This window comes from Lissotriton helveticus, chromosome 3_1 (genome assembly GCF_964261635.1).
Source record: "Lissotriton helveticus chromosome 3_1, aLisHel1.1, whole genome shotgun sequence".
Classification (NCBI taxonomy): domain Eukaryota; kingdom Metazoa; phylum Chordata; class Amphibia; order Caudata; family Salamandridae; genus Lissotriton; species Lissotriton helveticus.
Genome location: NC_136061.1, coordinates 168,203,096 through 168,218,467, shown reverse-complemented (window position 1 = coordinate 168,218,467; position 15,372 = coordinate 168,203,096). Strand labels below are relative to the sequence as shown.

At 50.1% G+C, this 15,372-nt stretch overlaps 1 protein-coding gene across 7 annotated transcripts in view; it reads right to left on the bottom strand.

Annotated features, from left to right (window-relative positions):
- TSPOAP1 (TSPO associated protein 1) overlaps positions 1 to 15,372 on the bottom strand; it is a 3,238,928-nt gene that overhangs the window by 2,194,625 nt on the left and 1,028,931 nt on the right. The gene's annotated exons all lie outside the window — the stretch shown is intronic.

Genomic DNA, 15,372 nt, shown 5'->3' with positions numbered 1-15,372 from the left:
ACTCGTAAATCTTTTTATAACAGTTCAGACGTCAGCCGAGTGCTGGGGGATCTACATTACAAGTGGAAACTAGTCTTTATATGTTAATTGGACGCATTAATTTTTATTGTTGATCCATTCTGGAGTGAAACGCCATGGTAATATACCGTTTCTCTCGCCACTGCGTTCTCTGTTGCAGTCAGGGCATTTTTTCACAAAAATGTGATGCTGCAGGCTCATGCCTTGCCACCAGTACTTTGATTGTAATTCTTCCAGAGAATCTTTTAGTTTGAGGTGTCTGAGACCCTCACCCATATGTGCGTGTGCTATTAACAAGCCTCTCCTGTCCGTGTTTGGAATTACTCTGTCCCCCACTCCAGGGATTCGAGCAAAAGGAATGGAGTTTGCATCGATCATGTATGTATATTTGAGTGGATAGTTGATCGGTAGCGCTGAGCAGTCGCCTTTTGATGACGTTTTCACCGCCAGCACTGTTTCACCGTCAATGTATTTTACTGCACGCTTTTTTCTAACTACGGAAGCCGATTCAGTTGCTACCGCTGTGGCTGTCTCAGCCAATGAATTCCCTGCAACGTGAACGCCATCACGCTGATGACTCAGTGAGTGTATCACGTGAGTTTTTGGTAGTTCTATCTGCAAAAGAACTATTTGTTTCCAAAGCACTTTTTGCTTTATTGTTGCACCTGTGTCATCTTTGTAACCGTTTTGAATCCATTTCTGCAAATCGTTGTTATATGATTTGACACAGTAATATGAATCGGACACTATAAGTGTCGGGAATTCGCGATCTGCATTATCTAGCGCCATTTTCAATGCTATTATTTCAGTTTGTTCTTCTGAATTAGTTTCTACTGAATGTGTTTTTATTAGCAGAGGTCTCAGTTTCCCTCCATGCCACACTTCTTTTGTGATTTCACATGTGGGGTTGTACGCTTTTTCTCCCCACCCTGGTGGTTGAGCATGGCCGTCTGTATAGATTACACAGGCGTACTGTCGTAAGGGCCGAATGTCGATTGGCAGAGGGTATGTCATTTCATATTCTAGATATTTTAATTCTTTTAATTCTGCATCAAAGTAGTATTTTACTCTGTCCGTTGTAATTGAATTCACCCATTGTATCCATTCTGGATTCAACGCTGTTGTTGGTAAATTACATGGGGTTGTTAATGCCTCAAAGGCTGATTCTGCTGTTCTGACTGTGATACGTCTACCGTCAGCGTTGTCTTTTTCTCTTGCTATAGCCGTTTGAACTGCATGAACAATGTTTTCTTTAATACTGAAACTCTTTTCAGCTTCTGTGTACAAGTGTGATTTATATGCAATTGGTACCTTTTCTCCCTCAGAGGTCAGGTATGTGAATCCGCATCTTCCTGGGATGACTCGAATCACAAGATTGCGTGTGTTGTCACGTGTTTCTAATTTTGTTTTAATTAACATGTCTGTTTATAAGGATCTCAAAATTTCTGTGTGTATTTGAGTCCAATTGATTCTTTTAAAATCTGGTTTTATTAGATAATAAAGGGGTTTTACCCTTTCTGCGTAATTTGCAATGTATGTTCTTACGAAATTTAGGAAGCCTAGAATTGATTGTAGGTTTTTTAGTGTTCTAGGTGCTTGGAGTACCGCACATTTCTCTAGGAAATTGTCAGCCAGGCGTTTGCCTTCACTTGATAATTCATATCCTAAAAACAGGACTGTTAGATGGGCAATTCTAGATTTTTTAAAGTTGAATTTGTAACCCTCTGATGCGAACCCAAGTATTATGGTGTTCACTCTCTTCAAGTGAGTATCCAAGTCATCATCTGTTAGGTAGATGTCGTCGACATAAGATAATGCCTCGTCATCATATGTTTGTAGTAATTCTGTTACTCTCGCTGAGAATAATCCTGGGCTGTTCTTGTGCCCCTGGGGTAAACGGCAGAAACTTTTTTGCGAGCCATTTACCGAGAACGCAGTCAAATATCTGCTCTCTGGTGCTATATTTTGACAAAAGAATCCATTAGAGATGTCTAATGTTGTTTTGTATTTTTTGCGCACTATGTTATTCATTAGTGCAGCACTATGCGAGTTTTGCACTGCAAAAGTTTTGCAACATGAGTTAAGGTGTCTGTAATCCAAAACTAGACGATATGAGTTGTCTGGTTTGGAGACAGGAAACAAAGGGTTGTTCATTTGTGAGGTGCAAGTTTCAATCACCCCCTGGTATTCAAGTTGATCTAGGATCTCTTTTACCTGTTTTTTAGCTTCTTGCTTAATTGGGTACTGCCTTTGTGCAGTAGGTTGTGATTTTAACTGGATTTTATGAGGAGGAGAGTCCTTATCCCATCCTACATGATTTTTATATAAAGCAGGAGCTAGAGCTACTGCCCACTTTCTTGCAAGTGTGTATTTTTTATGAATTGGAATATGATTTGAGAAGGCAGGCATAATTATTTCTTCGCCATGAGGGCACTCCCTGACAAACTCGGGTGGCCAGTCTCGTTCAGCTAGAAGGATGTCATAGCCCTGTGAGAGATTATCCCAAAATAGACCCCTTATTTCTCTAGTCTTATCCCCCTCTATACGTAATGTTATTTCATATATTTTGTGAGGTTTGCTAACTCTGGTGTCGGCAGTTTCCACCTGAATGTATTCATTCGTGTCCACTGTCTCCAGATGATTCATAAGGACTTTGCGAGCTATGCTCACTTCTGCTGCGCTGTCTAGCATTGTCTGAGCCCATTCTCCGTTTTTCAGTTGTGTCCTCAGTATTCTCGGCATTATTGATACCTTTAATGCTGGCTACCTTCTTTTTTGGAAATTGTAATTTTTTTATTTGGATGAGCAGGTTCCTTGTCTTTGGACTTGACGTGCTCTTCCCTGTGTTCTGATCGTCCTCTTCTTTCCGATTTCTGCGAGGAAGTCTGAAAAGATTGAGAGGGACGTGTATCATTATCTTGATATCTATCAGGTTTCTTTATATTATCCTTATTTCTAAGGTTGTATTTTTTCACAGAGGGCTCCCTTTGGGGAGACTTGCGTCCTTGGTCAGGAGATCTTTCTCTCCGCCGAGGAGACCTTCCTCTGGTCTGGAATCTTTTTTCTTTAGGATAGGATTGTTTATTTCCTTCCCAGCTCTTTTTTTGTGTTGTTAAATTATTTTTAATAAATATTTTCTCAGGACTTTCAATCAGTTGTGGTTTCACCGGTATTCCACCCAGACTATCTCTTCCTAGTTCTTCATAGGATTTTTCTATGATTCTGGCAATTTCAGCTGGTTGGTCTGCTATATCTGTTTCTTTTAACCTTTGGCGGATCGCCACGTTTGCTGCTTCTCCCTTTATGTTGGCTAATAATATAGCCGAGACCTGCTTGAAGTCTTTCACTAATTTCATACCAAGAGTTAAAGCGGGTTCTGGACCATATTCATCTTGAATTTGTTTTAGCACATCTGGTATTACTGACATGGATGGTACACCATGTGTTTTTGTGTAGATGGAAGCAAAGACTGTACCCCAAGTGTCACAGTCCTCCATGTGTGGTGCGATTCCCATTGGAAGACAGATAGTCAGGATCCTGTGTTTCTCAAGAGGAGTGGTGTCTGGAAACACCGCCTCTATTTGAGTGATTTTTTGTGCTAGCCAGAAAGGTATTTGTTCCCGTTTTGCGGGTACTTTACCTAGACAGGACTGTATGTTCTGTGGTGTAATTTTATTTGTGTTCCCCTGATGAGGGGTCAGCTGTGGAATTTTGATTGCCGGTTGGTTTGTTGAAGTCCGCATTACATATTGGACTAATTGTCTATGTACTTTTATTAATTGTTTTAATTGTACTAAAAGAGCTGCTGCAGACATCCCATCGATGTCTGGATGTGGTGTGTATCCGGCTAGGACCGGCCACGTTGCTCCTGGTCTACCTAGTGGACCGAGCCTGGTGATGTGATTATTATGTTTTAGGGCGCCATTAAACAAGAGCAGGTGCTCTTGGAATTTGAGTGGTACTTCCACCTCCTCGAAAGGAGTGTACTCATTAGGAGGTTCCTCTGTTTTGTAATAGTGGAAGACCTTTGTTACAGCATTAGCTGCTGGAAAGTTTATCCATGAATAGAATACCTCTGTCTGCCGATATTCGTGTGCCTCTATTACGAATATGACTGTGCCACCTCTAGGTGTCAGTCCATTTTCTATAAGTTTTAAAGTTACAGATTTTCTTATGTTGACCGGGATCAGTATTATATCCGGGTCTGCTTCTTGCATAGTATTATCAGCTGCTTCTAGATCAGCTGCTATTCTAGCTGTCTCTCTTTCTTCTTCACTGTCTACCATTTTACCGACAGGAAGGTTATTCCGTTTGTTTGCAGATCAGGTTTCTTATGGAAACAAAGATTAGATGCACAATATTTTGGAACAGTGTATCCTTCAACGTTGACTAAACCAAGAACCATACATAGGAGTCTCCTCCTGCGAGGTTTGGCGGATATGACCTTTCACCCACTCCAGACGTCTTTGGAGTATTATGGGGAAAAAGGGGTTCTGTGTGAAAAAGCACGACTGAGTTACTCTAATGTCTTGCGTTAGTTTTATCGCCTTTTCAAACGTTGGGCGCCATGTAGTGTAGTTCCTATTATCCCAATAGGCTCTGCGCATTGGAATAATACCTTCAATAGTATAGACCTAGGACGGAGGTTAACTAGGTCTTCTACTGACGATATTAGACTTAAAGTTTTGGGTTTGCCAGCTAGCTCAGAGTTCACTAGAAACTTTCTCGAATAGGCAAGGAGGATTTTAACCTCCCTGGATAGACAAGAAGGGATTTAGTTTCTGACAACCATAGAACATGACAACTTTGCTCTCCCCTAATCAAGAGTGTATCTCTAGAGTCGAGTGAAAACAAAAGACAACTTATTTTACTCAGTCAGTTCAGTGCATTCTTAGTTTCACCAGATTGTAGAGAAAAGGAAGAGACGGGCGTGTTCAATAAAAGATGTTATTTATTGATCAGTCTCTTTTCTCGTACAAGAGAAATGAATCGATATTATTGCAATACTTATGGTTAAGTAAAGTGCATACAATAAAAGCAGAATTATAAAATAATACTGTAAAAGCATTGATATGGTTTCTAAGCCATAAGATATTTAAAATGGATAAAATAGATACATACATATATACATTTGACTAATCGTACTCAACTGGTGCCTCTAACTACGCCTACCCCAGTGTACCTGACCTAAGCCTAATACGTGGGCGGGAGTAGATAAGTAGCAGTTTAAGTGAAGTTTGTTTTGCCAAGTGACTGACTCAAGAATTCTCTGCAAGGGGTTATTCAGTTCTGTACCTGAGATCTAGAATGGTTGAGGGCTGGTATCTCTCGTCTTTGGTCTCGATATTCCAGGCTGCCTGCAAGGGCTGCTTGGAAGCGCCGGAGCTGGATTTCTCGGCAGGAGAAAGCAGCGTCTCGTTCTCAGCGCGTCAGGAAGGCGGGGCAGCGCCAGCGGGGTCCGCTCTGTGCTGGGCTCCTTCGGCAAGTCTCGCTGCTCCGATCTCGTCACCACCGCGTGTGTTTGCTTAAGGCAATGTCGGTAATATTTATACCTGTAAGGCGCCGAGATTGACGTAAGGATGGACATAGATACGTCAATAAGGATGTCATACGAACTGGTCGTTAGCACATTCTTTACTGAAGTTCTCGGTGAAATCAAAACAATGGCCGCAGGGATTTTCCCAGGTTGTCATAGGTTTGATTTGTTTTGAGAACTCCGTATGCCTTATCAGGGGCTGGAGGAATATTGCTTGCCTAATTAGATGGCAAGCGTTATGACCTAATCAGATAACGCGTTCCTGTGCCGTGGTGTGGCCTAATCAGATAACGGTTTCTGCATCATGGGATGGCTGCTAGTTAATTGTTAACCAGAACAGGGTCAGGAATAGGGGGATCGATACAGAACCTATAGGAATACATCACACCAGAGTCCTCTGATCTCGGCCTCTCCCATGTGGCCACCCCAGCCCTGGAGGGACGCGTCCGTCACAACTACGTGCACCGGGTGGGGTAGGGAGAGGGACCTGCCACTGACCCAATCGCGGTCCGTGAGCCACCACTGCAACTGTCTTGCAGTGCCCTCCGAGATCAAGACGTGATAGGACAAGTTGCCCTGATGCTGGGCCCACTGAAACTTCAGGTCCCACTGCAGAGCCCGCATCCGCCACCGGGCGTGACGCACCAGAAGGATGCAGGAGGCCATCAGCCCCAGAAGCCGCAGCGTCAACCTGACCGAGACTCGGGATAAAGGCTGAAAGATGGGAATCAGAGCCTGAATATCCCGAACCCGCTGTTCGGGAGGGTAAACCCGAAACTGCGCCGAGTCTAGAACCGCTCCGATGAAGAGGAGCTTCTGAGAGGGACACAGGTGTGACTTCGGCACATTGATGGAGAACCCAAGTAAATGCAGGAGGTCGGCCGTAGTCTGGAGGTGGCTGACGACTGTTTGGGGCGAGCCCGCCTTCAACAACCAGTCGTCGAGGTAGGGGAAGACTGACACCCCTAACCTGCGCAGATGAGCTGCGACCACCGCCATCACCTTCGTGAACACCGGTGGGGCGCTGGTAAGGCCAAAGGGGAGCACAGTAAACTGAAAGTGCTCGTGGCCTACCGTGAACCGCAGGTAACGCCGGTGGGCCGGTAGGACGGGGATGTGAAAATAAGCGTCCTGCAAGTCCAACGCTACCATCCAGTCTCCGGGGTCCAGGGCAGCTAAGACCTGAGCCAAAGTCAGCATCTTGAACTTCTCTTGACGGAGGAAGCCGTTGACGTTCCGTAGGTCCAAGATCGGGCGCAGGCCCCCCTTGCCCTTCTTGGGCACCAGAAAGTAGTGGGAGTAACATCCACACCCTACTTCTGGCCCAGGAACGCGCTCGATGGCCCCCTTGGCCAAGAGGGCCGTGACTTCCTCTTGCAGAAGTTGCAAGTGATCCCCCCGACACGCGGTGGAATTGCGGTGGCATGGCTGGAGGAGTCGCCTCGAAGGGGAGGGAGTAGCCCCTTCGGACGATTTGCAGAACCCACTTGTCCGATGTGACAGTGCGCCAGTGGAAGTGGTAATGGCGAACCCTGCCTCCCACAGGCGTCACATGGGCCTGAAAGCTCGGACTAGGAAGGTTTGGAGACAGGTGCTGCGGAGGGAGAAGTTGACTGGCCTCGCCGCTGATCCCGACCGCCGCCGCCACGGCGGTTTCCACGGCCGCCACCGCGCTGCTGTGTATTCTGCGGTGCGTGGCTGGCAGCACGTGTGGGGACGCCCCTTCCGTGGCCACGAAAGGAGCGAAAGGCACCCGATTGCTGGCGCGTGGTCGAGAGACCTAAGGACTTGGCCGTAGCCCTGGAGTCCTTAAAGCGCTCCAGCGCATGGTCTGCCTTGTCGCCAAAAAGGCGACGGCCATCGAACGGCATATCCAGGAGGGTGGCCTGGACATCGGCCGAGAAATTGGCGGACCTCAACCAGGCGCGACGTCGAACCGCCACCGTCGTTGCCATCGCCCTGCCCAGTGAGTCCGTGGTATCCAGTCCACACCGGATAGAGTATCGTGCCGCATCTCGACCCTCCACAAGGGCTTGGGCGAGTTTAGCCCGGACCTCCTCCGGGCATTGTGGCAGCACGTCCGCGACCGTGTCCCACAGGGTGTGGGTGTAGCGGCCCAAGAGACACGCGGTGTTGACAGACCGCAGTCCCAAACTCAGGGACGAGAACATTTCTTTCCGAACTGTTCGTATCTCTTGGATTCCCGATCGGGCGGGGCCGTCGGGAATGCGGTCTGGGAAGTGGAGGCCTGGATAACCAGGCTCTCGGGGGTGGGGTGGGTGGACAAAAAGCAAGGGTCGCCCGGGGCCGGGCGGTAGCGTCTGGCCACGTTCCTATCCACAGGCGGACCTGTGGCGGGCTTGGACCAAGTCCCCACAAGAACGTCACATATGGCTTCATTAAAAGGCAGCAGAGGCTCGCTAGAGCTTGCCTGCGGTTTAAGAACCTCAGTGAGGAGGTTAGTCCTCACGGCCGCGACGGGGAGCTCCAGGCCCAAGGCCTTGGCTGCCCTCATCAACACTACGCTGTAAGCAGCCCCCTCCTCCGTAGCCACGGTGGGAGGGGAGACAAATCCAGTGTCTGGCGAGGTGTCAATACCACTGGCCTCCCCAAGCTCATATGTCCAGTCCTCTTGTGACTGGCAATCCTGTGCCAGAGGGTCCTCAGACCCCTCCCAATCACCTCCGTCATCAGTCTCCTGTAACCCAGGGTCAACAGACTGGACCTCCTCATGGAAATAGAAATCTCCAAAGGCCGTCGGAAGCGGCGCCCAACGGCGCCCGTTCCAGCGCCAGAGTCGGACCGAAGGGAAGATTGGGGACGGCGTCCACAACGGGCGCCGGGGGCGACACCCTCGGGGCCGGCGCCGGTGAGGTTGTGAGGTCGACCTGCGACGACCCGGATCCGGAAGCGGGTCCGGTGAGGTCCCGCGGCGCCGGGACCGAAGTCGCCGGCGGGGCCGAAGCACCCGGCGGCGTCGGGGCCGAAGCGCCCGACCCGCAAGGGCCTCCAGCCGGGACCGCTGGGCCCGGAGGCGCCGTGGGGCCCGGCCGAGGAGGGAGGGACTTCATGGCCATGAGGTACCGCTCGACCTCCTCCGGCGTCGCGCCGTGCCCAGGGACCCGAAGGTGTGGGGCAGGCGGCGACACTTGCGACTCTCGCGGAGCCGCGTGGGCGGTGTCGCCCGAACCCCCGGCCGCATCGTGCGAGCGTCGGGGTGGGTCGGAGGAGCGATGATGCCGCTCTGACCTCTCATGCCTCTTACCCGAGGACTTGGATCCCGACGACCGATGTCCACTCCCGGAGCTGCGAGGACTCCGACCCCGCGACCGGTCCCTCGAACTCCCGTGGGACCGGGACCTGGAACGGCGCGGGGCCGACTGCCGGAGCTCGAGTCGCTTGCCGGACCGCTCCCGCCTAGCCTTCGACGTCAGGGCCCGGCAGTCGGAGCAGGTGCGGTCGTCGTGGTCGAGGCCTAAGCACTTCAGGCACCGGCGATGCGGGTCCATAACCGACATCAGTCGGTCGCACTTCGAACAGGGCTTGAACCCGGGCATCCCTACCGGCACCGATAGAGTCGAGGACTCAAGAAAGAAGGGATCGTAAAAGATCAAAAAGTTTAGTCAAAAAATGACTAGGGGTAGAGCTTCTCCGGATCTGCGCTAGCTGGCGCGGAAAAAAGAAGAACTGCCGCCAGCACGCATGGGCGGCGTCTAAGTACTCCGACGACGTCATTCCGGCGCTAACGACGCCGACGACGGACGCGGAGCCGCAGACGACGCCTACCGACGCGCAGGGGTATTGCTACGCAAAAAATTCCGGATCCAGTCTGACGCCTGGGCATATTCTAAGGTAAGGAATCTATCACTAACGTGTCTCTTTCAGATGTCCAGTTCTCCTTCTTCCCTATCATCGTCAGTGGTGTTAACATCATGGGAATGATGAGACGGCACTGGAGAAGGTGGACTTGGAGACCTTAGAATAAGTAGAAGCTTGAGGCATGGGCGTTGATGGAATAGACTCTGCCGATTAAGATGGAGGGAAACAGCGATAATAATCGTCCAAAATGTATTGCAGATTATTCAGCAATGCTAAAGGCATCTGTGCTGTGGGAACCGTGTCAGGAGCTGGAGCTACAGACTCAGGGAAAGGGTCTTCATCCTGGTCATACTCCTGTTACTTAATAAGCAATTCCGAAGGGCTTCTGGCAGTGCGGAATCTGTCGTCCTCTTCGGATTCTTCTTCATCCTCCCCAGAGTCTAGTAATTGCTCAGACAACTCGAGGGGTACCTTATGAGGGGAGATATGTAATGGAGAGAAGGCTTCCAACAAAGAACCATGTCTCTGTAGTAAAGGAGCCGCCGTCGTAGACGGTGCAGAGGAGGCAGTGGCCGTTGGTGCAGACCAAACTTGCAACTCTGTGCAGGATGACAATAGAGGCGTCGACGAGTGGGCTGTTGACGGTATCCTCGTCAATGGGGCTGCTGTCAAGAAGGTAACCGTCGACGAGGCAGCTGTCGTTGACAACGTGGCAAGTTTCGATGACCAGGCAATCTCCATCGACGAGGTGGTCGTCGACGACGAGGCAATCTTCGTCCACAAGGTGGTCGTCGACGACGAGGCGATTGTCGACAAGGCAGTTTTTGTCGACAAAGCGATGGTCAACGAGACAACTGTCGACAAGATCTTCCTAACTTTCGCCGTTGTGCCGGCGGAAGATGAAATCTCCTTCGTCCACGAGATGGGCTTTACAGAGACTAGCGTCGACAGAGATGAAGCTGATGACATGATCATCTTGGGTCTCGGCGACGAGAAAGTAACAGTCGACGTCGAAGTAGCGTAGATGATGATGATCGTCGACGGAAGAGCCATCGACGACGGAGTTTTTCTCTGAGGTAAATATTTCTCAGGAAGTCTTTTTGACGCCAGAGACTTCCCAGTCTTTCTCGGGGGTGTAGCAGGCAGAGGCTTTGAAGGTGGAGGAGCCTTTTTTGAGGTAGAAGGCAAGTCAGAACCCTTAGAGGGTTGAGTTTTTCTCAACACCTTAGGCCCAGGAGAAGACAAATCCTCTTCAGCTATCCTCTTCCCAGAGGACATAAATGAACCAGAGGCAACACTTATGTGAGAAGTTGGCCTGATGTGCAGTGTTCACTATTCTAGTGATCACTATATATCAGTCCAAACAACCCTTATTGATGATTGGTTGTAAGTCAACCTTATAGACCAGCTATCCTAGTAGCATGGATACGAGCAGTCTAAGGCTAAGACTCTAGAGGGCGTGTTAAGCCAGCTGTTTTACCATCACATTACCCCTTGAACACCCAGTGAAAGGACACCACACAAGTGTTATGAAAATAAACAATGTATTTATTAGAATCACAACAACCCTGTACTCTTTATGAGGACAGGGTGCTAGGCACACAACAAAACTCTTACGAAAATACTTAAGTTAGCACGTTATACACAAATGCCCGAGGGGCACGAAAAACCATATACTTTAAAAGTGGAATGCGAAATTACTAGCAGGTAAGTACAGTACTAATAGGCTTTGGACTCGCTAGGACTTGACTATAGAATCGTTAGATTACTTTTAGGAGACCTAGGGGACTCGGGTGCAGAGTGTGCACTCTCACGCGGGATGCGGGACAAAGTCTATGGGAGCTAGTAAAGGCAAAGTTAGTGTTCACGGGCGAACCCGACCTGGTGGGAAGAAAACGACAGTGGATCCTGACCCTAGGATAGTGAGGCTATGCTGGGACACCGAAGTGCCGAAGTTACCTAGCCCAGGGGCTGCAGCTGCATAGGTCTGAAAAGACGTCGGGGATCTCGTTGCCGGACCAGGAGCCTGGAAGGAAGAAGTTGCTGGCAGGCGACCAGTGAAGAAAAGTTCGATGGATCCAAGCCTGGATCAAGGAAGAAGAAAACCTGAAAGCAGAGGGGACCAAGTTCTTGAATCACTAGCCAGTGATTAAGTGGGCACCAGGATGGCACCGGGCGAAGTCACCGCAGTCAGGTGAGTGGGCGCTGCTGGGCTCTGCAGTCTCTCGGACCAGGAGGCGTTGTCGGCGACCAGGATGGAGGTGCGAGCTGTCCCACGAAGGTTCTTGCTGTCGACGTCGCTGGACCCAGGATTGGGCAACAAGTCTTGGCAAATGCAAGGCCCACGCGGTGGACCTAAAATGGCGTCTTGGGCGGACCAGGAGGGTCCAGGGTACTTCTCCGATGGAGGGAAGCAAGGGCCAGTCTGGAGCAACCAGACCAGCAGCAGAAATGTCGTCGGGCGTCGTCAGGAAGGCCACAAGCCAGCGGGCTAGTAGCCAAACAACGCGGTGAGCAGTAAAAAGCAGAAGGGCCCCACGCAGATCGTGGAGATGCTGGGGGGCTGCTCTTCGGTGCTGGAGCTGCTCAGGGTGGGGGCTTCTCGGACCCCAAAGCACTCACCAGGAATTCACTCGGCGGGCTTGTTGTTCAGAAGTCGTGTAGTCTTGAAGATGGCCGGTCCCTCGAGGTCTCGTCACACCCACGAATCTCAGCGTGACTGATGATGTAGGTAGAGGTCAGAGGTGCCAGGGAAGCCGGTTCTCGTCGAGCTGGGCAGTCGGATTCCGGAGGAAGGACTTGCAGCAGACCGCAGTGTTCTGTAGATGGTGCCTGCGGATGCAGGGTGACTACTCCTTAGTCACAAGGGAGAAATCTTAGGAAGAAGTCTTGAGTTCCTTTCGTGGAAAGTAGTTTCAGGATTCAAAGATGATCTAATTTGGAAGGGGGCCAGTTCCTACCTTTATCCTGTAAAAGGGGGCTGGCACGCGACTAAGTCCTGCCCTATGGGTGGGACTAGGAGGGGGGTGGTTACACCCACTTCCTTGGCGGGCTTTTCCCCAGCACAGGGTCTGGAGTGACCCTGGAACTGGTTCCAGCCAGCCTATGCACAGTGAGCACCGGGGTGCCACGTGCAGTCACCTTCCTCTAAAGCCCTGCCTACCTACAATACACAAAACCCTGTCTGGGACGGTGCTGGCACCGCCCCTGGCAGGAAACCCTTTGTCCTTATCTCCTGCTCTGGGAGGACTCCCAGCAGCAGGAGGGCAGACTTGTGTCTCGGTGGCAGCATCCATTTTGTGGATGCTAAGGCTCTGTCTGACTTTTAACCGGGTTATAGGTTACATGCATGTCGTGTCCCTCTAGAAGGGTGGAATGCTAACCCCGTCGCCAGAATTGGCGAGGGGTTAGTATTCCAATTCGTATGACACCTTACTCGACATGTTTTGATAAAGCGATACCAGAGTTGGCATATAACCGCGAGGATTATAATGCACTTAAGAGTATATGGTATGCGATATCATGGAAACGGCTAAGGGATGGGTCCCGAAAGCCGCAGACAGGCTCAGCTCATGCCAGAGCACCATCTCACACGATTCCAAGCACTCTGCCTTCAGGATTGTTAAGGCCTGCCATAGGAGTGACTGATAGGAGATCTGTGTGTCCATTTTAGGGTTAGATATAGGTATACTATATCTAAAGCAAAGGGTGATTACACCACCTTGCCCCAGCTGTCAAGCAGCCAGTTGTGTCAGATTTGGATGGCCAGCCAGGGGTGGCATAATACATGCTGCAGCCCCTGGTAGGCCCTGGGTACACCTATGCCCTGGGTACCTAAGGTATACTGTACAGGGACTGGTAAGGTGACTCAGTATCCAATTTAGATATGTACCTAAGGTACATGGAATCCATTTTACAGAGAGAGCAGTAGGCCTGGGGTCCTGAATAGCAGGGCCCCAGGTCAACTAAGTCAGAAAACCAGCAAAACACCAGGCAAAAAAATTGGGGGCAACCATAGTCAGGGATCTACCTTCCTACATAACCCCCACCCCAAACGAAAGGAGATAAGGCTAGCCTTGCCAGGTAAGCCTATATTGCCTGAGTGGCCATATAAGGAAGTACCAGCACTGGCATGGTTACCCCCTATCTCATGGTCCACTAAGCAATCCCTCACCCTAAGGGTGTCTGAGGGTCTCCACCATAGGGAATCTCTACCTGTGGTGTGTTTTGGCAAAGTAAAAGGCTGGTGCTGAAATGGAGTACTGAAGTGAGGCTCCACTAATTTTGGGCTCAGCTTCCTCCAATCACTTTCCACCATAGAGGCCTTTCTTTCCAAGACTGAGTTGTTTTGGGCTCTCAGGGTCAACCTCTGGCTACCTACAGCTGGAGGTTGGGTCCCTCTGTTTGGCTTACTGGAGGGACAGGTCAGGTTTGGGGCCCTCAGGTCCCAAGTTTGGCTGTGCCCAACAGTGTCCATCTGTGGGAGGTCCCTAACTAATTTTAAGGGGGATCCCTCAGGAGTATGTTTTATTTTCACTTGGCTAGGATTACTAGCTTCAGGGCCCTTAATCTGCTGATTGGGGAATTCTTTTGGACAGGGGGCCCTTTGAGGTCCAACACTGGCCTCCCTGACCTCTACAGCCCTGGGCTGACTGAGGCAGGGTAGAGAGGGGCAGGTTACCTGCTCCAGACTGGGTCCCACCTTGGAAGGGTCCACTGACATCAGGGGGTCTGCCAGGCTAGGCCTGACTACCTCTGTGGCAGTTTCTTCACAAGGGGTCAGATCAGTTCCCTGAGGAGGCTGATCCTTTCCTAAAGTCTGGTGGGAGGGAGACTTCTCTTCCTCCTCAGTACTCTCTGTCTGAGTGGAGTGATCCATAGTTTCAGGCTTCACAACACTATCATCTGTCTGAGTTTGAGCTGTGGCCATCACAACTCTCCCAACCTTTTCAGGAGGGGGCTCAGTTTGGGTGTGGGCTGTTACCATGACAGCCTTGACAACCTGTTCTGGGAAGGAAGTTGTCTGAGATTGGGTTGTGACTGGCACAACCCTCCTGACCTGTTCAGGGAGGACATCTTGGACTGGGGCTGTGGCTATCACTGCCCCACTAACCTTACCATGGGTGTTTACCATTTTAGAATGGGTTTCTTGCTCCACTTCAGCCCAGGCTGAGAGCTCTAAATCATTCCCCAGTAGGCAATCTACAGGCAAGTTTGGTGACACTGCCACTCTCTTGTGGCCAGTGACACCTCCCCAGCTGAGATTGACCACTGCCATGGGATGATCTCTCTGTACTCCATCAATATTGGTCACCTGGTATGTGGCACCAGGTAAAAGTTGCCTTGAGGGGACTAGGCTCTCAGTCACCATAGTGATGCTAGCCCCTGTATCTCTATAGGCCTCAACTTTTATACCATTGATGAGGGGCTCCTGTCTGTACTTGCCCAAAGTGTTGGGACAAGTTGTGAAGTTGGCAAACCCCATGCCAGTCTCACAGACAAGAGTATCTAAGTTTGGGGACCTGGTTAGGCCAGAGTCCCCAGGAACTCCCAAAGTAAATGCACCCAAATTCTTGGGGGCACTCCCACCACCTGGGGGATTACTACTAGTAGTAACAGGAGGTTTGGGAATGTTACTTGGGGGTATGTTTTCCTTGTTGTTATTCTTTGGGCAACTGCTGTCAGTTTTTAAATGACCCACCTGTTTACAGGGATAACAATAAGGTTTCTTCTGGTTATTGGAAGGGACCCACCTCTGGGACCCACCCCCCTCAGAGGGTTTTTGGGGCCCTGATGTGGTTTGATCTGGAGATTTATTCCCACCCTTCTCTTGAGGCTTGGTTGATTCCTTTTTCTGGTCACCACCGTGGTTCTTGGGCCTAATCCTGGTTCTGACCCATTTGTCTGCCCTCTTACCCAATTCTTGTGGAGAGGTCAGATCAGAGTCTACCAGGTGCTGGTGTAATAACTGGTTCTGACAATTATTTAAGACTTGCTCT